Source organism: Kogia breviceps, chromosome 2 (assembly GCF_026419965.1).
Source record: "Kogia breviceps isolate mKogBre1 chromosome 2, mKogBre1 haplotype 1, whole genome shotgun sequence".
NCBI classification, from domain to species: domain Eukaryota; kingdom Metazoa; phylum Chordata; class Mammalia; order Artiodactyla; family Physeteridae; genus Kogia; species Kogia breviceps.
Genome location: NC_081311.1, coordinates 195,506,762 through 195,533,601, shown reverse-complemented (window position 1 = coordinate 195,533,601; position 26,840 = coordinate 195,506,762). Strand labels below are relative to the sequence as shown.

Sequence of the window (26,840 nt, the reverse complement as noted above, 5' to 3'; positions counted from 1 at the left end):
TAGAACATTCCATCCAAAAGCAACAGAATACACATTCTTTTCTAGTGCACATGGAACATTCTACAGGGTAGATCACACATTAGGCCACAAAAAAACAAGTTCAGTAAACTTAAGAAGACTGAAATCATATCAAGCACCTTTTCCAACCATGATGCTATGAAACCAGAAATCAACTACAAGGAAAAAATTGCAAAAAACACAAACACATGAAGGCTAAATAATGTGCTACTAAACAACCAATGGGTCATTGAAGAAATCAAAGAGGAAATAAAAAATACCTGGAGACAAATGAAAATGAAAACACAACAATCCAAAATCTATGGGAAACAGCAAAAGTAGTTCTAAGAGGGAAGTTTAGAGCAATACAAGTGTACCTCAGGAAATAAGAAAAATCTCAAATAAATAACCTAACCTTACACCTAAAGTAACTAAAAAGAATAAACAAACTCCAAAGTTAGTACAAAAAAATAAAGATCAGGGCAGAAATTTAAAAGATCAATGAAACTAAGAACTGATTCTTTGAAAAGATAAACAAAATTGATAAACCTTCAGCCAGAGTCATCAAGAAAAAAGAGAGAGGGCCCAAATAAATAAAATCAGAAATGAGAAAGAGGAAGTCACAACAAACACCACAAAATATATAAAGGATCATAAGAGATTGTTGTGAACAATTATATGCCAATAAAATGGACAACCTGGAAGACATGGACAGATTCCTAGAAATGTACAATCTCCCAAGACTGAACCAGGAAGAAATAGAAAGTATCAACAGACCAATTACCTATAATGAAATTGAATCAGTAATAAAATACTCCCAAGAAATTGAAGTCCAGGACCAAATGGCTTCACAGGTGAATTCTACCAAACATTTAGAGAAGAGTTAACATCTATCCTTTTCAAACTATTCCAAAAAATAGGAGAGGAAGGAATGCTTCTTAACTCATGCTGTGAGGCCAGCATCACGCTGATACCAAAACTAGAAAAAGATATCACACACACACACACACATTACAGACCAATGTCACTGATGAACATAGATGCAAAAATATCAACAAAATATTAGCAAACCAAACTCAGTGGTACATTAAAAAGATCATACACCACAATCAAGTGGGATTTATCCCAGGGATGCATGGATTGTGCAATAGCTGCAAATCAGTCAATGTGATACACCACATTAACAAACTGAAAATTAAAAGTCATATGCTCATCTCAATAGATGTGGGAAAATCTTTTGACAAAATTCAACATCCATTTATTAAAAAAAAAAAAAAAATCTCCACAAAGTAGGTATAGTGGTAAAATACCTCAGACTAATAAAGGCCATGTATGACAAGCCCACAACTAACACCATACTCAGTGGTGAAAAGCTGAAAGCATTTCCTCTAAGATCAGGAACAAGACTCTTGCCACTTTTAATAAACAAAATATTATAAGTCCTGGCCATGGCAATCAGACAAGAAAAAGAAATAAAAGGAATCCAAATTGGAAAGAAATAAGTAAAACTGTCACTCTTTACAGATGACATGACACTCACTATACATAGAAAGGCACAATCAAAAACTACTAGAACTCATCAGTGAACTGGGTAAAGTTGTGGGACACAAAACTATTATACAGAAATCTGTTGCATTTCTATACACTGACAATGAACTATCCAAAAAAAGAAATTAATGATACAATGTTATGTTCAATCACATCAAAAAGAATGAAATACCTAGGAATAAATCTAACTAAGGAGGTAAAACATCTATACAGGAAAACTGTAAGACACTGATGAAAGAAATTGAAAATGACACAGATGGAAAGATACACTGTGCTCATGGACTGGAAGAATTAATATTGTTAAAATGACCATACAACCCAAGGCAAACTACAGATTCAACACAATACCTATTAAAACACCAACAGCATTTTTCACAGAATGAGAACAAATAATTCTAAAATTTGTATGGAAACAGAAAAGACCCTGAATAAACAAACAAAAAAAATTTTTGAGAGAGAAGAACAGAACTGGAGCAGCAACAAGGATGGACCTTGATTATCATACTAAGTGAAGTTAAGTCAGACAGAGAAAGACAATAATCATGTGATATCACTTATATGTGGAATCTAAAAAAATGATACAAATGAACTTATTTACAAAACAGAAACAGACTCACAGACACAGAAAAGAAACTTATGATTACCAAAGGGGAAGGAGAGGGGAGGGTTAAATTAGGAGCTTGGGATTAACAGATACACATCACTATATATAAAATAGATACATAGCAAGTTCTTACTGTATAACACAGGGAATTGTATTCAATACCTTGTAATAATCTATAATGGAAAAGAATCTGAAAAAGAATATATATCTGAATAACTTTGCTGTACAACATAAATTAACACAACATTGTAAATTAACTACACTTCAATTTTTAAAAAGAGCAGAACTGGAGGCATCATGCTCCCTGGTTTCAAACTATACTACAAAGCTACAGTGATCAAAACATTATGGTACTTCAGTCTATGATTGAAGGCAATTTGTGGGATGACACACATAGAGGAAACACCATGTAAAAAACTTCTTCTTGCTGTTAATGTTAGTGTATGTTAGCTGTGAGTGCTGCTCCAACTATGTTTGCAACTGTACATGCCAAATCTGATAGCCCAGAAACCATCACAAACGAATTTCCCTTGATGAAAAGAAAAATTATGATCCCAATGAGGGCTAAAAATGAAAGATAAAGAAGCCAAGCAGAACTGGTAGAATCTGGACACATAAGTAATAAAAACTGGGGCTTATTTAAAGTGTTCATTTGGAAATATGAAAATATGGTCATATTCCCCACTGCTATTATTTCATTTTATTTTATTTTTTTTAAATGTTATTTATTTATTTATTTATTTTACTATTTATTTTATTTATTTATTTTTGGCTGCATTGGGTCTTTGTTGCTGCACACGGGCTTTCTCTAGTTGCGGCAAGCAGGGGCTACTCTTCATTGTAGTGCGCGGGCTTATTGTGGTGACTTCTCTTGTTGCAGAGCACTGGCTCTAGGTGTGTGGGCTTCAGTAGTTGTAGCACGAGGGCTCAGTAGCTGTGGCGCATGGGCTTAGTTGCTCCGCGGCACGTGGGATCTTCCCGGACCAGGGCTTGAACCCATGTACCCTGCATTGGCAGGTGGATTCTTAACCACTGTGCTACCAGGGAAGCCCCCCACTGCTATTATCTTAAATAAAAATGTTGAGAATCACACACACATAAAAACAGGATGGTACTGGCACAAAAACAGACACATAGATCAATGCAACAGAATATAGAGCAGAAGTAAACCCACACTTATATGCGCAATTAATCTATGACAAAGGTGGTAAGAATATACAATGAGGGGAAGACAGCCTCTTCAGTAAATGGTGTTGGGAAAACACAACTACATACAAAAGATCAAACTGGATTACTCTCTCATGCCATGCACAAAAATAAATTCAAAATAGATTAAAGACTTAAATGTAAGACCTGAAACCATAAAACTTCTAGAAGAAAACACAGGCAGTATGCTCTTTAACTTCAATATTAGTAATTTCTTTTGGATGTGTCTCCTCAAGCAAGGGAAACAAAAGCAAAATAAACAAATGGGACTATATCAAACTAAAATCTTTTTTTTCATGTAATAATATATATTTTAATATCAGATTTGTGTAGTGATTTAGAACAATAAATATCACACAGTGAAAAATTTATCATAAACTAAATGCAATAACAAGAGGAAACAAATGCTTATGTACACATTACCAAGGTCTTTACAGTAAATTATAGTGTAGAGTTCCATCACAGCATTTTTGTATACAAAGCTGATAATGTGAACACTGAAAGAAATCTGTCATGTAGCTCTTTAACCTTGATTTAATAAAGTTGGTACAGTATCAAATAATATCAAAAGTCTAAAAAAATGCAGTGAGTTTTTATATCATGTTTATAAATTATTGTTTATATACCATAAAAAAATAAGGTCAAAAGTGCAGTTTTTAAAAAAGTAGAAATTGTTATTCTTGGTAAGAACTAGAAAAATGTATTGTCCCAAATAAGAAGCAATCTAAAGGCTTATACAATTTCTTAGGCATTTTCCTTTAACTCTCATACAACCTTGGTTGCCATATCCTACAAGATAAACCAACACAAAGGGAGTGAGATAATCTTTTTATAAAAATAATAAAAAACACAGATCTAGTAATGAGAAACACTGGAAGTAAATATAATGATAGGCCTCCCCCGAAATGAATTAAATGACTTTTTGCTCAGAGGAATGAATGGGCTATCACTGAATGTGATAAAACTTGGGAAATTTCAAAGCGTTTCTAAAAATTTCAATCTTTTTTAAGTTTTTGGGTATAACTGGCAATGGTGCATACATCCCAGGATTATGAAACTTTCTCGTATAATATAACTAAGACAAAATGTGACTTAAAGGTGCTAAATCATATCACAGAAAATAAAGACTAAGGATCCAGTAATTAAAAGGCAGCAGTATAGAAACTAGTCCAGAAGAAGCAGATGGACAGAACACAACTCTGTGTCTTAATTGGCACTTATCACAGTAACTAGTTATATTTTGACAAATTCTAGAACAAATGCCTATATTGAAATACATGTGATACGTGAACCATTTATATAAGAAACGGAAAGGGTAAAATTACGGACTTATGAAACAAATTAAATTTAGAGAAAAGAAAAAAATAAAAGGAATGTGAAGAAAAATCTTACTTTTAAACTTACTGTGGGATCAAAATATTGACAGAGCTGTATCAATCAAGAGCAGTCTTCCTGCTGCTAAGACAGGCAGGCAGTTGAGCCTGGTGCACCACTACCCCTCCTCTCTCCAAATGCTGCTATGTAACTGGTGCTTTGTTTGTAGGACACTGAGCAATAGAGGCTTATTTTTTGTTTTTACTGAATGGAGTAAGTTCCTTGGTTGGGTTAACATGTAATAATATATATTTTAATATCAGATTTGTGTAGTGATTTAGAACAATAAATATCACACAGTGAAAAATTTATCACTGCCTGAGATAATAAAAACTTCACCATTACATTAGGTTAATGGGGAATGAAGGTCTGTCTTCCTAGTTCTGACAGGAGAAAAGTGTTGGCTGCTGAAGACAGTATGGGCGCTCTGTAGGCTACATACGTACACACTTAATAATTAATGTCACTTTCAGTAGAAGATTAAAAATCGATGGCTAGGGAGGGTGGGAGGGAGACACAAGAGGGAGGAGATATGGGGATATACATATATGTATAACTGATCCACTTTGCTATACAGCAGAAACTAACACACCAGTGTAAAGCAATTATACTCCAATGAAGATGTTAACAAAAAAAATCGATGGCTATGGATGCTTGTGCAGAATCTTCCCTCCCTCTGACGAATTTCACAGGGAATCTCTTCCATTACTCTGTCTTCTAGGGCCTGTTCAGGGCACTCATGTGCCTGCTTGAAAGTGTAGCTTCTCTTTTTGAAGATGCTATTAAATGTCTTCATTGGCTGCGGTTGTGCAAAACCATTTCGGAAGGGAAGTTCCATGGAACTCAGGTTGGTCCTGCTTTGCTTGATGCTGGGTGCTTGCGATCCCCAGTGATGGTCGTGGATGCACGGCGACGCAGTGGAGGAGCGCCGCGTCGTCTGGTCGCTGTCCAGTTCCTCTGACACGTCTGCAGACATCTCCTTGTCTCTCGGTGAAAACAGTTCATAATGAGGAGGCTCAAACTCTTCTTGAAATCCAGTTTTATTAAAAGCAGTTTTGCAAGCCATGACCTTTTTTCGAGGCTGTTTCACTTGTACTAAAATAGAAATAATGAGAAGGACCAAGACAATCCCTGACGCAATGCTAACAATTGTTCTGTGAGTTTTAGTGATTTGTTCAAACACTCCTGCTTTTTTCTTTTCTTTACAAAGATTTTCATCCCAAGGGTATGCACAGTTTTCAACCCCATTACCGACTAAAGAGTTATTGATGCACATGTTGCTATGGCAAAAGAAAGTGCTGTCTGTGCAGGGAGGCTCCACAAAGGAAGTAAAAAGCCTTCTGAACGTGCTAAGCCGACTACCTTCATCAGCCCAACTCCTGTTTTAAGCATTACGTCATGGGCCACAGTGCTGCAAAACTTGGCCTTCAGATTTTCAGTAGAACTGCTCCCATCGTAGACTGCAACAAAGTTTCTCTTGCATTCATTTGAGTGCTCCATTTGATAATCTAGGAGCCGCAAATAAATCTCATCTTTTGGAGTAGCTTTAATCGTCCACATGCAATCAACTGCTTGGCCGGGTTTTGTTTTCTCCCCTTGTTCTACCTGACTCGACCGTCCTATTCCGTCAGCTCCTGACAGCTCAAACTGGCAATCTCCTAGGTAAGTAAAGTCTGGATCTGGAATAAACGAATATTTTGATAGAAATCCCAGTCCTTCAAGTTCTTCATCAGAACTGAACTTAATCCAAATGAATCTCCCTGTTGATCTAATTAATGGAGGGCTTTTCACACCACAGTAACGATCTACATGTGGAGAGAAACCAAAGGGCCCGTCTCGAACTTCCAAGTGATCAAACCGACATTCAAATGCTGGTTCTAATACAATAATGTTCATCAAAGGTCAGCTGTGTTTTTTGACGGGGAGCAGCTTCCAAAATGTAGATACATTCCTTGTTTGGTGGATATGAGTCAAGATAATTTGGTGAAGCAAAATGACCTCCATTGCTGCTGGTTCGAGCCCAAAGGCCACGCTGGGTTGCAGGAATGTGCTTGATTCCAATATTTTGTCCATCTTGGGTCTTTTGGGCCACGGCAATCCCTTCCACTACAAGTATTGTTATTAACCACACAGGACGGAGCAGAGCTGCTCCGGGGCCAGGTTCCCGAGCTGCCCGGCGCTTCGCTGCGGGGCCGAGGAGGCAGCGGGGGCAGCGTGGCGGCAGCCCTGCTGCATCCGCATCGCCTGCCACCAGGTTGCTCCCCGAGGGGTAGGGCTCAGGTCCTGCAGACCGCCATGCCCGAGCCTCCCGGCGGGCCCTTGCGCTGCCCCAACCCCACGACTGGCGCCACCGCTTGCTCCGCGGCGCTCCGTCCCATCGACCGCCCCGGAGCCGGGGAGCGCGGACCCGAGGGACCTGACCTGCGCCGTCCTCCTGCGGCCGCGGCGCAAACCCCGCCCAAGTTCAAACTAAAATCTTTTGAACAGCAAAGGAAATTAGTAACAAAAGGAAAAGTCCACTTACTGATGGGAGAAGATATTTGCAAATGATGTATCTGATAAGGAGTTAATATCCAAAATACGGAAAGAAAACATACAAGTCAACAATAACAACGACAACAAATAACATGATTAAAGGGCTTCCCTGGTGGCGCAGTGGTTGAGAGTCTGCCTGCCGATGCAGGGGACGCGGGTTCGTGCCCCGGTCCGGGAAGATCCCACGTGCCGCGGAGCGGCTGGGCCCGTGAGCCATGGCCGCTGAGCCTGCGCGTCCGGAGCCTGTGCTCCACAATGGCAGAGGCCACAGTAGTGAGAGGCCCGCATACCGCAAAAAAATTTAAAAACTAACATGATTAAAAATCAGCAGAGAGGGCTTCCCTGGTGGCGCAGTGGTTGAGAATCCGCCTGCCGATGCAGGGGACGCGGGTTCGTGCCCCGGTCCGGGAAGATCCCACATGCCGCGGAGCGGCTGGGCCCGTGAGCCGTGGCCGCTGAGCCTGCGCGTCCGGAGCCTGTGCTCCGCAACGGGAGAGGCCACAACAGTGAGAGGCCCGCGTACCACAAAAAAAAAAAAAAAAAAAAAAAAAAAAATCAGCAGAGGACTCAAACTGACATTTTTCCAGAGAAGACATACAGATGGCCAATAGGCACATGAAAAGATTCTCAACATCACTAATCATCAAGGAAATGCAAATCAAAACCACAATAAGATTACCACTGCACACCTGTCAGAACGGCTATTATCAAAAAGACAACAAGTAACAAGTGTTGGTGAGGATGTAGAGAAAAGGGAACCCTCGTACATTGTTGGTGGAAACGTACATTGGTGAAGCCACTATAGAAAACAACATGAAGGGTCCTCAAAAAATTAAAAATAGAAACCCCATACTATCCAGCATTCCTACTTCTGGGTACTTATCCAAAGAAAGGAAAACACCAATTAGAAAATACATATGCATTCCTATGTTCACTGTGGCATTATTTACAATAGACAAGAATATTGGCTATTGCATATTACTCAGCCATAAAAAAGAACGGAACCGGGCTTCCCTGGTGGCGCAGTGGTTGAGAGTCCGCCTGCCGATGCAGGAGACGCGGGTTCGTGCCCTGGTCCGGGAGGATCCCACGTGCCGCGGAGCGGCTGGGCCCGTGAGCCATGGCCGCTGAGCCTGTGCGTCCGGAGCCTGTGCTCCGCGACGGGAGAGGCCACAGCAGTGAGAGGCCCGCGTACCGCAAAAAAAAAGAACGGAACCTTGTTTTTGCGACAACATGGATGGACCTGCGGCTATTACACTTTGTGAAATAAGTCAGATAGAGAAAGACAAATACTGTATGATTTCACTTACATGTGGAAAATAAAAGGCAAAGCAAATGAACAAAATGAACAACTATAACAAAACAGAAACAGACTCATAGATACAGAGAACAAACTGGTGGTTGATAGAGTGGAGAAGAGAAATGTGTGGGAGGGATTAAGATACAAACTTCAGCTGCAAAATATATGTCACAGGTAAGGAATTAGAGTGTGAGAAATACTGTCAACAGTTATGTAATATCTTTCTACAGTGAATATCATACCCTGGTTTACCGTAGTGATTATTTCGAAGTGTATGGAAGTACTGAATCACTATGTAGTGTGATAGGAGCTAACACAGTTCTGTAGGTCAATTACACTTCAAAAACAAACAAACAAGCTTATAGAAATAGAAATTCGATTTGTGTCCACCAGAAGCTGGGGGGAGGGGAAATTGGATGAAGGCGGTCAAAGGGTACAAACTTCCAGTTGTAAGAGAAATAAGTGCTAGGGATGTAATGTACAACATGGTAAAGATAATTAGCACTGCTCTATGCTATCTATGAAAGTCGCTGAGAGTAAATTCTAAGAGTTCTCATCCTAAGGAAAAAAAAATTTTCTGTTCCTTTAATTTTGTATCTATATTCGATGATAGGTGATCACTAAACTTATTGGGGTAAACGTTTCACGATCCGTGTAAGTCAATCACTATGCTGTCCACCTTAAGCTTATACAGGGCTGCATGTCAATTATATCTCAATAAAACTGGAAGAAACAATGGCAAATGAGTACCTGAAAATTTTTTTATATTGAGTATATGTTTAATGGATCATGTTTTTGATATATTTGATTCAATAAAATATATTATTAAAATTAACCCTCATTTTGCTTTTTTTCATGTCTACTACAAAGCTTTCAATTACATATGTGGCTTGCATTATATTTCTATTGGATAATTCTGTGCTAGACCATAAAGAAAACCTATTAAGGAATTTTTTAAAGCAATGACCCCACAAGAAACATTCGCTGATTATAATTCAAAATCATTAGAGAAAAATAAGAGAAAGATGGCTACAAAAAAATCTTAACTATATGGGAATTAAGAAACAACCTTGTTAAAACAAATAGATAGCCACTGTCTCAAAGAGGAAATCAATAATGTAAATTTAAGACAGAGAAAATGAGAGCAATTTATACCAAAATCTAAGGATTCAAGAAAATGTTTTATGTATGACCTTCAATTCTTCATTATTAAGAAAACATAACGGAACTTAATGCTTACCTAAGGAAATTAGAAAAACAGCTATAACATAAATCAAGGGATACAAGGATGATAGCATTAATAAAAACAAAAAGCTGCAATTAATGAAATAGAAAACAAAAATAGTAAAAATAAGCAAATCCAAAAGTTATTTCTTTGAGAAGACCAATAATATAATTCAACCCATTATAAACATTAAGAAGGAGAAGGAACAAAAATATTAAAACTTTAGATTTTAATCTTTCATATTTTGAGAAGAATTTCCATAAACATTTAGAGGAGTCACATCTAAGGGTAAATCAAACCAAATAAATAAGAATGGCAAAATCTCAAAGTAAATAAAAAGCTAGTGGAACAAAAAAGATAATGCTGTGCTTACAATGTATAAAACTTGAGAATTTCAGTGTAAATGGTCTTTCATGTACCAAATAAATTGGCACAAACATATCTACATGCCTCCAAATGACATGCCTCCAGATGACATACCTTGTCTTGCTTGGCACCTTTTAAATAATGATAATAGATAATATTTGTGTGCTCTCTGTGACAGTATTAAGGTCAGAATGGTTAGGTCACCCACCCAAGGTCATTCAGCTATAAAATGGTAGTGAAGATTTGAAGTCTACTCTAGAGAATATATTCACACAGAAAGTAAAAAGAAAAGAGCGGCAATTGTTTTTTAAATGCCTCCCTACTTTCCCTTTTTACAAATCTAATAGATACATACATATTTTATAATTGGTCAAATGCATTGCATATAGGAAGAAAAAACAAGTAGAATAGATCCTTTATGGTGTGAGCAAAAAAGAAAAATGAAGTTAGAGTCCTGTGCAATAACATATACTACATTAATAAAAAGAGATACAGGGCTTCCCTGGTGGCACAGTGGTTGAGAGTCCGCCTGCCGATGCAGGGGACGCAGGTTTGTGCCCCGGTCCGGGAAGATCCCACGTGCCACGGAGCGGCTAGGCCCGTGAGCCGTGGCCACTGAGCCTGCGCGTCCGGAGCCTGTGCTCCGCAACGGGAGAGGCCACAACAGTGAGAGGCCCGCATACCGTTAAAAAAAAAAAAAAAAAAAAAAGAGAGATACAAAAGTAAGAATACAAAAACTATAGGAGATCTAAAGTCATGGAAGTTAATATAAATTCAGTGACTAGGGCTTCCCTGGTGGCGCAGTGGTTGAGAATCCGCCTGCCGATGCAGGAGACACGGGTTCGTGCCCTGGTCCGGGAAGATCCCACATGCCGCGGAGCGGCTGAGCCCGTGAGCCATGGCCGCTGGGCCTGTGCGTCCGGAGCCTGTGCTCCGCAACGGGAGAGGCCACAACAGTGAGAGGCCCGCGTACCGCAAAAAAAAAAAAAAAAAAAAAAAAAAAAAAAAAAATTCAGTGACTATTACATAAAAGGGTAAAAAAGATGGCTAACTCAGTGGATTAAGAAACAAATCTGGCCCCCAAGAGTCCTGTTTCAATTAAACCCAAATATTCAGGGTTAACCTAAGAAGACTCTGAAAGGATGAGGAAAGCAGTAGTTCCTGTCATGGAAACTTGGGGTGGGGTGTTGGGCCGGGGTAGGTTTGGTGATGTGGTCAGCCCCTCCTAACAAACCCTTCCTCTTTGAGATTCATTTCTCAGCATCACGCTCCCCACCTTCACTGAGTTTATAGGCTCAGTTTTACTTCCTCTCTAGCCCCTGCCACTATCCTTTGATGCCCTCAGTGTCCCAAGTAGAAGACCTATCTGACATGCCATCAAACTCTGGTACCTCCCCACGTTTTACTCCAGACACCAACTCCTGGTCAGAAGACTTCTCATCAGCACAGCTCCATCTCTGAAAAGTTGGACTCAATTATTTCTTCCTCTGATCACAGAGACCCCAACTTCTCTCTCTGGCACTGTCTCACTTCCACTTAATTTTTCGACCTCTCTAAAACTTCTGCTTCCTTTTGGTGTTTAGGTCTCCTGTGACCACACCTCCGTCCCTTCCAAGACAAAACCACTAAGAACTATCAGGTCAACAAATGTAATTTGGGACTTCCCTGGTGGCGCAGTGGTTAAGAATCCACCTGCCAGTGCAGGGGACAGGGGTTTGAGCCCTGGTCCGGGAAGATCCCATATGCCACGGAGCAACTAAGCCCATGTGCCACAACTACTGAGCCTGCACTCTAGAGCCTGTGAGCCACAACTACTGAGCCCGCGTGCCACAACTACTGAAACCTGCGCGTCTAGAGCCCATGCTCCACAACAAAGAGTAGCCCCAGCTCGCTGCAACTAGAGAAAGCCTGCGCGCAGCAACAAAGACCCAGTGCAGCCAAAAATAAACTAATTAATTAATTTTTTTAAAAAAAACGACAACAACAACAACAAAAAAACAAAGCCAGGCTTGTAAAAAAAAAAGAAGTGTTTAAAAAAATTTTTAAAACAAATGTAATTTGCCAGTTCTTTCATCCTTTAAAAAAATTTATTTATTTATTCATTTATTTAATTTTTGGCTGCATTGGGTCTTTGCTGCTGCATGCAGGTTTTCTCTAGTTGCTGAGAGTGGGGGCTACTCTTTGTTGCAGTGTGCTGGCTTCTCACTGTAGTGGCTTCTCTTGTGGAGCACGGGCTCCAGTAGTTGTGGCACGCAGGCTTCAGTAGTTGTGGCTCGCGGGCTCTAGAGCGCAGGCTCACTAGTTGTGGCACACGGGCTTAGTTGCTCTGCGGCATGTGGGATCTTCCCAGACCAGGGCTCGAACCCATGTCCCCTGTATTGGCAGGCGGATTCTTAACCACTGCGCCACCAGGGAAGCCCCCTTTCATCCTTCTTGAACAGCCTCAAGCAAAAACCCCTGATGGATGGATTCACAGCTCAAGTTCTCTGCTCCTACTCAGCTGGAGAAAATTGCACAACTGTTACGAACGCGCCTTTCCTAAAGGGGGATCACGGTTGAATCACACCATTGCTTGTCAGTCCTATTACGGACCCTCACCCCTCCCTCTCATTCCTCCCAAAGACCATCGCAAACCTTTACTGCACTACTGGAGGCACTTTAACAGTTTATCTCACCGAAGACTGTTAGAAGGAGAATGAGAGGTGGAAACCTTTAAAAAGATCAGTAGATAAAGAAGCACCTGGAAGTAAGTTGTTTTTTTAAAAAATGTGCTCCACTTGGAACATTGGTTGAATAAAAGCACCGATACAGACCCGAGATAATGGTTTCCTGTCGGCACAGTTGATACCCCCAATGAAGACCACGTTAGACATGATTGGCCGGGGCTTAGTCCACCACAAAGTCTCCTCTGAACAGCCAAATGGATGCAGAGGCAAAAATATCCGCCAGCGACACCTCTCTGCGAAGAAGTTCAGAGGCCAAACGTGCATAAGGAGTGAAAGAAACTTGGCAAATGTACTTGAGGGTCAAAGGGTAGAGCATGTTCTTGACCCTTTGGAAGAATGTCATGTGGTCTGAATTCATTGTTAGCAGCCTAGGAACATATGAGAAAGGGTTTGGGCACGCTGTGCCCTCAATATCTAAGTCACATGGAATGGAGCGCAAAAAAAACACAGCCGGAATCGACAGGTACTCGGCCAGCACCGCTCCGCAGGGGTAAACGGGGTCCGTTAAAACCACATCAAAGGAACTAGCATTCAGGTGCCTGATCAGGTCCTTGGTATAAAATAGTTGCTCACAAGACCTTTGAAAGATCAAGGACACAGTTTTCAGAGAGGCCATAGTTTCCAACAACAGTGTTAGAAAATGTATTCTTTCAAAAAGCAGATGAGTCTTGCGTATCACGATGTAATCAAATTCATCCTGGGTGTATGGAATGGCATAGGTTTTCATGGTGAAAAAGTCCTCTGCCTTGATGTGCATATTCACCTCAGGAGAAAGGACCACTGCTTGGTGGCCTCTGGCATGGAGCTCCCGCACGGCCTCCCGCATGCTGAGCCAGTGGCTGCCCTCCATGGGGACCACCAGCACCTTCCCAGCCTCGGCCCATCGCCCGACGCACAGGCAGAGCAAGAGGCCACGGAGTACCTGCCCGGGAAGCCGCAGTCCCGGGGACATCTCTGCAGGAGCCAAAAGCAGCTGACTTTCCGTTCAGGCTGCGCCGCCTGCATTTGTTTTCTTTATCTTATCATCAGGCCACTTAAGCAAAATGGCATGTAATTGGAAGGCAGGGCTCCCTCCTTGCATTAATCATTACAGAATAAGTCTATCCCTGTGTTTCATCACCTCTGCTTTCACCCAGGGAAAGACCGCTCCCCCTTAGCTTGGAAAACCTCCTGACTCTGTTGCTCCCTCCGGGGGAGCATTCTAGTTCACTCTCTTGTTTTTCATCCAAGGCTCAAAGCAAGGCTGTGCCTTCGCATTCCCTCGGATCACTTCCTATTTCTCTGTTCACCGTGTTCTACGGGGCTGTGACTGAGCTCTGAGGAGTCACCTGCGCCCCAGTCCCAGCCAGAGCCTCTCTGCTGGATGTGACCTTATTTGATAACTCTTTCAACTCTTTTCCCCGATCACGTGTGAACCCAGAGCACATCCAGGAAAATATGTAACATTGCCAAGACAGCTTTCTCTCAGCGGGGAGGGGATGCCGGCTGTCCGTTTTGTTCCCGTTCCACATGGGGACACCTGTTGCAACGTTCGGGGCAGAGTCTATCGAAGTGGCTGTCAGCTATGGAAACATCTGGAGGGATTCCGGAGGAAGGACAGCAGAAGGGTTGGTTGAGAATTCTGTATCTACCTCATGGAATAGGGGTCGCCGTTATCTAAGGCCTCAATGGACCAGGCAACCCTTAGCAATGACAGAGTGGAGTCAGAGAGCGCTGTCCCCTGGCCTCGGAGCAGGCTCTCTGAATTCCTCTTCTGATGCTGGAAGCTCCAGTCTTCTGCTACTCTGTTTAGGGACTGGGGTGTACATTAATCCGGGCCTTGGTTACATCTTACAGTTTATGTTCAGATTCTGCTCCGAGCTCATTTACGGTCCTAAGTCCTGATAAGGACAGATTCCTCCAGAACAGAGGGGCTCCATAATTTGTGGGACCTTCTGAGGTGGGGCCCATGAGTCCGGCCCTGCTACAGAGACTGATGCCCACACGTGCTCAGCAAGATACTGACATCTCCGTGTCCCGTCCGCCCTGGGGGTGGTGCGGGAGGGCTCCTTGGGCTGCCCAGCTCTCTCTCTCTCTCACTGAGCACGCTCTTCTGCATCCATGGCTTCTACCACAGCGATATCCTGTCCCAGGCCGCAGGACCGGCCAGGCTGAGGCCTCCCTTTCGGAGAGAGTTACCCCCATCAGGGCTCCACCACTGAGCGACACGTGCACGCCAAGACGCCTCCTCTGTCATACCGGCTGCCACTGTGAAGGGAGCGTTTGCTTCAACTGTCCTTGGAGGCTGTGCGTCCAGGGTCCTGCTTCTCTGATTTCCCCTCCAACAGCAACATCTATGCTCTCTTCTTCTGTCCCAGCCACATAACTGCCTGTTTTCCCCAAGGCTCAGTTTCTGTCCTCTACTCCCAGGTTAAATCCTATCTCTTCTGTCCGCCATTCATTTCCACAAACAGCCATGCAGAATTTCTTGAGTGTAGGATCAAGGCTGCTCATGTGCTACTTTCAGGGTATAAGGATATGCTAGGGAAGGGAGCAGGGCCGCCGGGAGGGTGGGACTTCGAGTTTGTTTTTGCTGCTGCAGCTGCTGTCAGTGTTGTTAACAGGAGAAGCTGCTGTTTGGGTTTCCAGCCACCAGTGAATCGAGCGACACCCTATGTGGTGGCAGAAGCAGCAAGTTAGGAGAGCTGTACCCCCTTCATTCTGCTCAGAACTCAGTAGCCCCTGTTACTGGTCTGGCTCTAACTGCAGTGGACACACCTGTCAGTGAGTATCCAGGGCAACATCCTGGCTTTCCTCACTGTGATCAACGGCCGTGTGTTTCCCACTCAACCTCATACAGATGCTATAAGCCAAGCAAGGATACACAGTGCGCTTAGGGGATTGGAAAGGGCGGTGGTGTTTTCTCTGCTCCAGTTGGAGATATCAATCTAGACTGGAATAAAATAAATGAAGGGGCATACAACATCCTGCGTGGGAAGATTTAACATGACAACACTCTTGATTTTGCCCCCAATTAAGCTATAGATGCAATGGCAGGCCAAGCAAAATCTCCCTGGGATTTGTAATATGACCAAAAATATATATGTATTTTTAAATTCACCTAGAAGCCTTTCTGGCTTCCGGTAGGAGTAGCTCCTCTCTGTCCAATGCTCCCACACATAATGATGATAAGCCCTTGGGAAAGCTTTCTTTTTGCCCCTGCCACACGGCTTGTGGGATCAACTAGGGATCAAACCCTCCCCAGCAGTAGGAGCTCCAGGTCCTAACCATTGGACCGCCAGGGAATTCCTGGGAAATATTTCTTTTTGAAAGGCTATCTGAAGGCACTGGAGAGCAAGCCAAAGCAGTGGAGGTTGAAAGGGATGAAGGAGACAGCAGATGGCATGGGAGCCCCGGGGTGGCCGAGAGCCAAAGGAGAGGTTCCCCGCTCATCATAGCACCCCCCTTGCCCGATGCACCAGCTCCCACCTCTCAACAGGGAGACTGTCCACGACCCATTTGTGCCCATGTGGCCAGAAAGTAGCCAGCACCTCAGTCAGCCCATCACCCCCAGGGAGCTGGCATCCCCCTGGGGCAGTGGACTTGCCAAGCCCCTAGTGTCTCCACCAAGCTGTGGTGTGTTTCCTTGGCAACCCTGCATCATCCTTGGAAGCTGTGTGTCCAGGGTCCTGGTTCTCTGATTTCCCCTCCAACAGCAACATCTATGCTCTCTTTTTCTGTCCCAGCCACATAACTGCAGGTTTTCCCCAAGGCTCCGTTTCTGACCTCTATCCCCAGCTTATATCCTATCTGTCAAGCAGATTCCCGGGCACTGGTCACCAATCCCAGAGCAGGACACCAACGACATGGAGAACAGAAAAGATCATCACTATGCCAGGCACCAGGAATAGAAGTACAAACACCTCTGCCCACTGCATGTCGGTATCTGAGTCGCCAAGAAGAACACAGTGCAGCCACGCACTGGATGGGACAACACGTTTCTTATGTAGAGAAGACACAGAGCAAGGTCAGCTCCACCAGTGGGCCTCAGCGTTCCATGGCCAGTCCATCTCCCCTGATGCCTGATGCGGGGCAATTTGCCTACATGCATCCCCCCCTGTGCCGCGGTGGAAAGACCCCTCCCCCTCTCCGAGGGGGACAGATGTAACAGAAGGGCGGGCCAAGTGCCCCAAGATGCGCGCACTTCAAACAAAGACAAAAGAGCAGTGGTTGAAACCGAAACAGGGAAAGACACTCCCACACAAGGTGATAAGCCCGGCATAGGCTCTTGGTAAGGAGGAGTTCCAAGCCAAGGCCCATTCTTAGGCCGCCAAGTGAGGGCCAAAACGCTGCGTGCGTGACATTGCGCTTCCCAACACCAGTTTGTACGGCTTTTTGCAAGAGGGCAAGTCATAATTGGTGCTTTGATGGGCCCCACCCGCACAGAGGCAGGGACATGGCAGGAAGCATTCCTAACAGTACGAGAACTTGGGAAACTCACGCAGCACACAAGAGCAGGAAGCAGGAGGCTGAGAACGGAGAGGCCTGTATTCACCTCTAGGGCTGCTGTGAAAAAGTCCCCAAAACTGGGTGACTTAGAGCAACAGAAATTTATTGTCTCACATTCTGAGGGCACGGTCCGAATCAAGGTGTCAGAAAGGCCATGCTCCCTCTGGAGGCTCCGAAGGAGAATCTTTCCTTGCCTCTGCCAGCTTCTGGCGTTTGCCCGCAACCTTGGTCTTCCTTGGCTTTTAGGTGCACCACTCGTCCCTTCTTCCCCTTGGGTGTCTTTACATTACCTTCTTTCTGCGCATGTCTGTCTCTGTGGCTAAATCTCTTTTCATATGGACACTGGTCATATTGGATTAGGGTCAGCCCAAATGACCTCATTTAACTTGACTACCTCTGGAAACACACTGTGTCCAAATAAGCTCATATTCTGAGGTGCTAAGGGTTAGGACTACAACTTATCTTTTCCGAGGGGGCCACAATTCAACCTATTTTAACTAGAGACCACAAGCTGGGGGCTTGACCTTCATCCCGAAGTCTCAGGCCAACAACTGAATCTGTTGTGGCCCGGCCAAGTTTGTGTTTTTTAAAAACAAATACCGTATGCTAACACATATATATGGAATCTAAAAAAAAAAAAAAAAAAAAAAAAAAAATTGTCATGAAGAGATTAGTGGTAGGATGGGAATAAAACGCAGACCTACTAGAGCATGGACTTGAGGATATAGGGAGAGGGAAGGGTAAGCTGTGATGAAGTGCGAGGGTGGCATGGACGTATATACACTACCAAACGTAGGGTGGATAGCTAGTGGGAAGCGGCCGCATAGCACAGGGAGATCAGCTCGGTGCTCTGTGACCACCTAGAGGGGTGGGATAGGGAGGGTGACACAAGAGGGAAGAGTTATGGGAACATATGTATATGTATAACTGATTCACTTTGTTGTAAAGGAGAAACTAACACACTATTGTAAAACAGTTATACTCAAATAAAGATGTTAAAAAAAAAAAAACAACTGTTCTAAGCAATAAAGTCTATTTAAAATTTAAAAAATAAATAAATAAATAAAAGTCCCTTTTGCAAAGAAGTAGGGAATAGTTCAGAGGGGTCAACCTGGACCCGAGGTGTCATATTCAGAGGCTGTTTGTGGGAGGTGAGGGCCTGAATCAGGAAGCATCTGCTAGAGGGTGCTCACAGAAGACAGCGCAGGAAGGATGGGTCCAGAGAAGGCAGAGACAGGGCTGCAGAGGGCATCCCGCACTGCCCAGGGGAGGATGGTCTGGATCTGGAAGTTGTGCGTAGACTGGGCACTAGAAAGGGGTTCTTAGCTATGGGTGAAATGTTTCAGCCCCTGAACTATTCCCCCAAACCAGTTAAAATATCTGTGAGTATTGGGGTGAGGGCAGGAACACACCTGCAGAGGAGTGAGACTGTTCTTGTCCCTTAAAGGGCTCTCTCCCATTCTACATTAACGCAGTGGCATTTTACTTAGATGTTGGTGTCATCTGATCTCTACTTGCACTTCTTGTACTTGGAACCCCTGGGGAGAGCTGGACCCCTGGGAGGATGGTGGTACCTTCACAGAGATGCGGGCCCCGGGGAGAAGCAGGGCTGTGGGGAGGGAGAAGCATGTGTTCCTTGTGCCTGTGAAACACCAGGAGGATATGTCCAAGGTAGTTGGCTTCACGGATCTGGAGCAGAGGAGGGGCCCGGATTGCGCAGATGGACTTGGAACCTTCAGGATATGGTGGTGATTGAAGCCAGGGGTGTGGGTGAGGTCACCCCAAAAAAGGCCAGGAATAGAAAACAACATCTCTCGAGCCTGACCCCTGAGAGCTGTACTCCCCACTGCCACTCTCATAAAACCGAAACAGAAAAACTAAAACTATTTAAACTTTTTGAAGAAAACATAGGACCGGGGCTTCCCTGGTGGCGCAGTGGTTGAGAGTCCGCCTGCCGATGCAGGGGACGCGGGTTCGTGCCCCGGTCCGGGAAGATCCCACGTGCCACGGAGCGGCTGGGCCCGTGAGCCATGGCTGCTGAGCCTGCGCGTCGGGAGCCTGTGCTCCGCAACGTGAGAGGCCACAACAGTGAGAGGCCCGTGTACTGCAAAAAAAAAAAAAAAAAAAAACCACCAAAAAAAAAAAAAAACATAGGACCAAATCTTCATACCTTAGGGTAGGCAAAGATTTCTCAGGACACAAAAAGTACAAACTATTAAAAAATTGATTAGTCGGACTTATTCAAAATTTAAAACTTTTACACTTTGAAAGACATTATTTTAAAAATATAATATAAACCACACACCAGGAGAAAACATCAGCAAAACATGTACTGACAAAGGTCTTGTATCCAGAACATATAAAGAACTCTTACAGCTCAAAAATAAGAAGGCAACTACCCCAATAAAAATGAGCAGAAGATTTGAAGGGACACTTTTCTTTTTAAAGATATGCATGTGATCAGCACACGAAAAGATGTTCATCATCAGCAGTCATAAAGAAATGCAAATTAGGGAGTCCCCTGGTGGCCTAGTGGTTAGGATTCGGCGCTTTCACTGCTGTGGCCCAGGTTCAATCCCTGGTCCGGGAACTGAGATACCGCAACCCACGCAGTGTGACCAAAAAAGAAGGAAGGGAGGAAAGAAGGGAAGAAAGAAAGAAATGAAAATTAAAGCCACAGTGAAATTCTACTATGCATCCACAAGAGTGGTTAAGATATAAAAAACTGATAACAGTAAGTGTCAGCAAGAATGTTGAGGCAGGAATGTAAAATAGTACAATTACTTTAAAAAGCAGTTTGGCTGTTTCTTATAAAGTTTACATATACCTACCATACGACCTAGCAATCCTACTTCTAAGTATTTACCCAAGAAATACAAAATGATTTATTCACATAAACACATGTACTCAAATATTCATAGCAGCTTTTTTCCATTCATATTTGTATAATTCCATTCAGATGAAACTCTAGAAAAGATTATTCTAATCTCAGTGACAGATACCGGATCAGTGGTGGCCTAAGGTCTAGGGAAGGTGTTGGTTGACTGGGATAGAACACAAGGCCAGTTACTGGAGTGATGGAAGCGTTCCATATCTTGACTGTGGTGACAGTTACATGGGTATATAAAATTATAACTCAGAAATGTACAGTTAAAATGGTGCATTTTATTATATGTAAATAATAGCGCAATAGCATTAATTGTTTTAAAAATAGGATAAACTGAAAAGATACAATGCAATGGCAAAAGAATAAAACTCTCCAGAGCTGATAAAGACCAAAAATCTACCATGGAAAGACCTATATATTCTAAGAAACATTAATAGAAAAATACCAGACTTCCCTGGAGGTCCAGTGGTTAAGACTGCACTTCCACTGCAGGGGGCTTGGATTTGACCCCTGGTCAGGGAAATAAGATTCCATATGCCACGTGGTGCAGCCAAAAAATAATAATAATAATAATAATTTTAAATGGAGACGGCTTCCTTTAAAAAAAAGAGAGAGAGAAAGAAAAATGCCCATAGCTAATAGTATTTCTTTCACTTGCTGGGGAATTTGTTAAATTTCAAGTTTACATTTAAAAGTATCTACGAGTATCACAATAGGGAAAAAAAATACCTAAAAGAGAACAAAGATAAAAGACTTCAAATACAAAAATGCTTATAAGCCCCAAAATGATTGCCTTAAAAGTTGACAGATGGGCTTCCCTGGTGGCGCAGTGGTTGAGAGTCTGCCTGCCGATGCAGGGGACGCGGGTTCGTGCCCCGGTCCGGGAAGATCCCACATGCGGCGGAACGTCTGGGCCCGTGGGCCATGGCCGCTGAGCCTGCGCGTCCGGAGCCTACGCTCCGCAACGGGAGGGGCCACAACAGTGAGAGGCCCGCGTACCGAAAAAAAAAAAAAGTTGACAGATCATCCTTTCCTGGGGACATTTCTATTTAGTACTCGCTCACATTTTCTTAAAATAAACTCAGATTAGAACACAGAGAAATCTATACGATAATAGATTTATAAGATAAACTAGCAACGAAAAACCTGACATCTAAATTGAAAACATCTTTAATTTGTCCAGTGTGGAAAGTCATTAGGAAGTGACTCATCCCGGTGACCTCCCCTGGACTTCAGGTGAGGCCCCGCGTGAGCTGCTCTGGGATAGAACATGTGACCTAGGCCTCAACCGATTAGCACATCTCATCCCTTCGGCCAATGATTAGTGCAGAGATGGACATCACTTAATGAGACCCAGTGAGGCAGAAGAACTTTACTAGGAATCCTGGGAAAAGGACTCCGGCTAGAGCCCCAGGTGCTTGGGTATCATGACACCCAGAAGGATATCATCAGAAGCAGATACAAGAATTAAAGGTGAAAAATGGGTCCTGGTGTCATGGTTTGATCCCTGGAGCAAGCCACACGTAATCAGTATACCCTGAGAGTGTCCCAGTATTTGAGCCAATAAAATTGCAAGCAACAAAAAGCCTTCCAACAAATTCACTGAGTCAAGAATATGGTGGGGTTACCCGAAGAGCTAATATAATCAGAGGTTGCATCAGTTATATTCATTGAGGGAGGTCAGCTCCAGCTCTCTTCTTCACTGGTCAAACAACTTAATTTTTTTTAAAAAAATAAACAGTTAATGAGGGAAATGCAAATTAAGATAACATTGAGATATTCTTCACCTATTGGATTGGCAAAAACCTAAAGTCTGAAGAGAAGTGTGAGCAAGAATTTGAAGAAAAGGGTACACGTATACATTGCTGGAGGGAGAGTAAATTTTTAATACTTACTGACATTTAAAATTCACCTCGGGCTTCCCTGGTGGTGCAGTGGTTGAGAATCCACCTGCCAATGCAGGGAACGTGGGTTCGATCCCTGGTCCCGGAAGATCCCACATGCCGCAGAGCAACTAAGCCCGTGAGCCACAACTGCTGGGCCTGTGCTCTGGAGCCCGTGAGCCACAACTAGTGAGCCCACATGCCACAACTACTGAAGCCCGTGCGCCTAGAACCCGTGCTCCACAACAAGAGAAGCCATCGCAATGAGAAGCCCGCGCACCATAACGAAGAGAAGCCCTCGCTTGCCACAACTAGAGAAAGGCCGCGTGCAGCAACGAAGACCCAACACAGCCAAAAATAAATAAATTAAATAAATAAATTTTTAAAATAAATGAATTAATTAATTTAATTCACCTCACACCAGTCAGAATGGCCATCAACAAAAAATATATAAACAAACAAAATATATACAAACAATAAATGCTGGAGAGGATGTGGAGAAAAGGGAACCCTCCTGCACTGTTGGTGGGAATGTAAATTGATACAGCCACTAAGGAGAACAGTATGGAGGTTCCATAAAAAACTAAAAATAGAGCTACCATATGACCCAGCAATCCCCCTAGTGGGCATATACCCTGAGAAAACCGTAATTCAAAAAGAGTCAGGTACCCCAATACTCGTTGCAGCTCTATTTACAATAGGCAGGACATGGAAGCAAACTAAGTGTCCATCGACACATGAATGGATAAAGAAGATGTGGCACATATATACAATGGAATATTACTCAGCCATAAAAAGAAATGAAGTTGAGTTATTTGTAGTGAGATGGATGCACCTAGAGTCTGTCATACAGAGTGAAGTGAGTCAGAAAGAGAAAAACAAATACCGTATGCTAACACATATATATGGAATCTAAAAAACGGTACTGATGAACTTAGTGGCAGGGCAGGAATAAAGACGCAGACATAGAGAAGGAACTTGAGGACACAGTGGGGGAAGGGGAAGCTGGGATGAAGTGAGAGAGTGACATGGACATATATACACTACCAAACGTAAAATAGATAGCTAGTGGGAAGCAGCCGCATAGCACAGGGAGATCACCTCGGTGGTTGTGACCACCTAGAGGGGTGGGATAGGGAAGGTGGGAGGGAGATGCAAGAGGGAGGGGATATGGGGATATATGTATACGTACAGCTGATTCACTTTGTTGTACAGCAGAAACTAACACACCATTGTAAAGCAATTACACTCCAGTAAAGATGTAAAAAAAAAAATCTACAAATAAATGCTGGAGAGGGTGTGGAGAAAAGGGAACCCTTTCTACACTGTTGGTGGGAATGTAAAGTGGTAACAGCCACTATGGAGAACAGTATGGAGGTTCCTTAAGAAACTAAAAATAGAGCTACCATATGATCCAGCAATCCCACTCATGGGCATATATCTGAAGAAAACCATAATTAGAAAAGATACATGCACCCCAATGTTCATTGCAGCATTAGTTACAATAGCCAGGACATGGAAGCAACCCAATGTTCATCGACAGAGGAATGGATAAAGAAAATATGGTACATATGTACAATGGAATATTACTTAGCCATAAAAAAGAACAAAATAATGCCATCTGCAGCAACATGGATGGACCTAGACATTGTCATACTAAGTGAAGTAAGTCAGACAGAGGAGGACAAATATCATATGATATTGCTTATATGTGGAATCTAAAAAAATGGTACAAATGAACTTATTTATAAAACAAAAATAGAGTCACAGATGTAGAAAACTATCTTATGGTTACCGGGGAGGGGGAAAGGGGGCAGGGATAAATTGGGAGAGTGGGATTGACATATCCACTCTACTGTATATAAAATAGGTAACTAATAAGAACCTACTATACAGCACAGGGAACTCTACTCAATACTCTGTGATGACCTATATTGGAAAGGAATCTAAAAAAGAGTGGATATATGTATATGTGTAACTGATTCATTTTGCTGTACAGCAGAAAGTAATACAACGTTGTAAACCAACTACTCCAATGAAAATTTTTTAAATAGATATCTGTTCAATGAAGGACTTTTTATGCTAAATAACAAAAAAAAAGCCAACTGCATGTTATTCTGTAGTACCACAAAGCCAACAAATGTCATGTCCACTGAGAGATCAGAGACCATGAGATGTCAGTCAAGTCCACCCTGGGCAAATTTTACTGCATATAACTTCCACAAAGGTCACAGGCAGGGTACTTCCCAAGAGTTTCCATTCTGCACAGGTAGGCAGTTAGGGGAAAGGTTAGGCCCTTGGCCTCTGGAAGCTCTATGTCTGGACTCATTGTACATGAATGTCCATAGCAGCATTAGTCATAATAGCTAAAAAAGTGAGAACAGCCCAAATGTCCATCAACTGATGAACAGATGAATACATATGTATACCCGTACAAAGGAGTATTTGTCAGCCATCAAAAGGAGTGAAATGCCAACACGTTCTACGAAACGAATGAACCCTGAAAAGTAAATGAAAGAAGCCAGTCACCAAGAACCATGTACTGTACGATGCCATTCTTCTGAAATACAGTAAGTTGCCTACATAAGAACCTTCACGTTGCGAACTTTCAAAGATGAGAACGTGCGTTTGCATGTCCAATCATGTAAGTTAGTTCATGTGTCTGGCGTATGTTGTCACATGCATGTATCCTCTACAAGTGGTTGTGCTTTTGTGTACTTTACTGTACGGTACTGTATAAAGTACAGTGGTACAGTATCTTTATTTCAAACCCAGGATGTGAGTGAGTGAAACTGCAGCTTGCCCTCCATCTCCTATTGCTGACGACTCTTCATGTCTACCATCTCCTACCTCCTCTCCTTCTAGTCAGGCACTCTTCTTGACTGTTCACTTGATGCCAGCCCTTGGATGCCAGCTGTTGTGCTGTACTACTGTACTTTTCAAGGTACTAATAAGATTTAAATTGTTTTATTTTTTGTGTTTGTTTTTTATGTATTATGTGTGTGAAAAGTATTATAAACCTATTACAGTACAGTACTATACGGCCGATTGTGTTAGCTGGGTACCTAGGCTAAATCTGTTGGACTTATGAACAATTTGGACTTATGAATGCACGCTCAGAAAGGAGCTCATTTGAAAGCAGGGGACTTACTGTATCCAGAACAGGCAAATCCACAGAGACAAAAAGTAGATTAGTGGTTGCCAGGGGCTGGAGAAGAGGGGGAGTGACTGCCAAGGGACATGGGGTGTCCTTTTGGAGTGAGGAAGTAACCTAGGATTAGACAATGAGGAGGATGATGATTCATATCTTCGAATATACTAAAGACCACTGATTGTATATTTTAAAAGGGTGAATTATGTTGTAATTTTTTTAAAAAAGAATGTCTGCATTGGAATCCTGCCTTCCCCACTTACCAGAGCTGTGACCACGGGCAACTCGCTCAACCTCTCTGTGCCTCAGTTTCATTATCTGCCAAACGGGGCTAATAACAGTGTCAACCCATGTTGGCTTTTGTTATATTTAATTTCTAAACTCTCCCTAAGGGGACTCTATCCATCTGAGGGTTAAATAACTCATAGGAGGCTCCCAACAAGAGGAGAATATTGACATCTGATCATGTTGTTTTGAAAAGAGCCTGATCTCATCGTTACCGTTACTATTGTGGAGTCTGGAAATAATCGTACTGGGAAATACCTAGCACCAGGCAGTTACGGCACTTACAGCTGTCACTGATTCTTTGCCACACACCTGGCACTCTACATGCATTATCGTTTCTGACCTGGAAAAGAGCTGTGTGTGGTGCTACTATTTTCTCCCTATTTAACCTATTTAGAAACAGTGGTTCTTTCCCAAGGTGATGTCTCTGCTAAGTGTCAGAGCTGGGCATTTTCTGGCACGAAAAATCTAAAACATTTACTTTCTGGCCCTTTACATAAAGTTTGCCTGATATAACATCTTGAATTTATACAAACAAAATAATATGTTCTCTGCTCCAAAAACACTTAAATTCACTTTTAGCACATGTATGATGGTAAGTGCTTAATTATTTTTATTCCAAAAAAACTTCCTCGTAAAAATGGGGTGCTTGGGCTTCCCTGGTGGCGCAGTGGTTGAGAATCTGCCTGCCGATGCAGGAGACACGGGTTCGTGCCCGGGTCCGGGAAGATCCCACATGCCGCGGAGCAGCTGGGCTCGTGAGCCATGGCCGCTGAGCCTGCGCGTCCGGAGCCTGTGCTCCGCAACGGGAGAGGCCACAACAGTGAGAGGCCCGCGTACCACAAAAAAAAAAAAAAAAAAAAAAAAAAAAATGGGGTGCTTTATACAAGTCTGTACATTCTACAGCCCAACCAATATTTTGATTCTCGTTTTCTTGCATTCAGTCATGCTAAATAAATCCAACATTATCATCTGTGTGTGTGTGTGTGTGTGTGTGTGTGTACCCAGTCTGGGTGAAACTTCCTCAGCTATGTGAGGATCCAGGGGTCCCCAGTGGGCAAGGCAAGGTGAACAGAGGCCCTTATAAAATGCTGTCCTAGCCAGACTTGATTCACGCTCTAAGTAGTAGGAGTTACATAAGCAGAGTGTCCATAACATATATTCACTGAGTACATAATCCATCTGTAACCTCTCCTTAGTTCGAAGGGGAAAGTAAGACCTCCAATATGTGAGAGAATATGACTATATTATAAAATGTACTGAGC

General features: G+C 43.0%; 2 pseudogenes; both read right to left on the bottom strand.

Moving 5' to 3' along the window:
• Nucleotides 1–5,353: 5,353 nt before the first annotated feature.
• LOC131751531 (neuropilin and tolloid-like protein 2 pseudogene) lies at nt 5,354–6,970 on the bottom strand (annotated as a pseudogene).
• Nucleotides 6,971–12,914: 5,944 nt separating this feature from the next.
• LOC131751530 (UDP-glucuronosyltransferase 1A3 pseudogene) lies at nt 12,915–13,833 on the bottom strand (annotated as a pseudogene).
• Between the last annotated feature and the right edge of the window lie 13,007 nt (nt 13,834–26,840).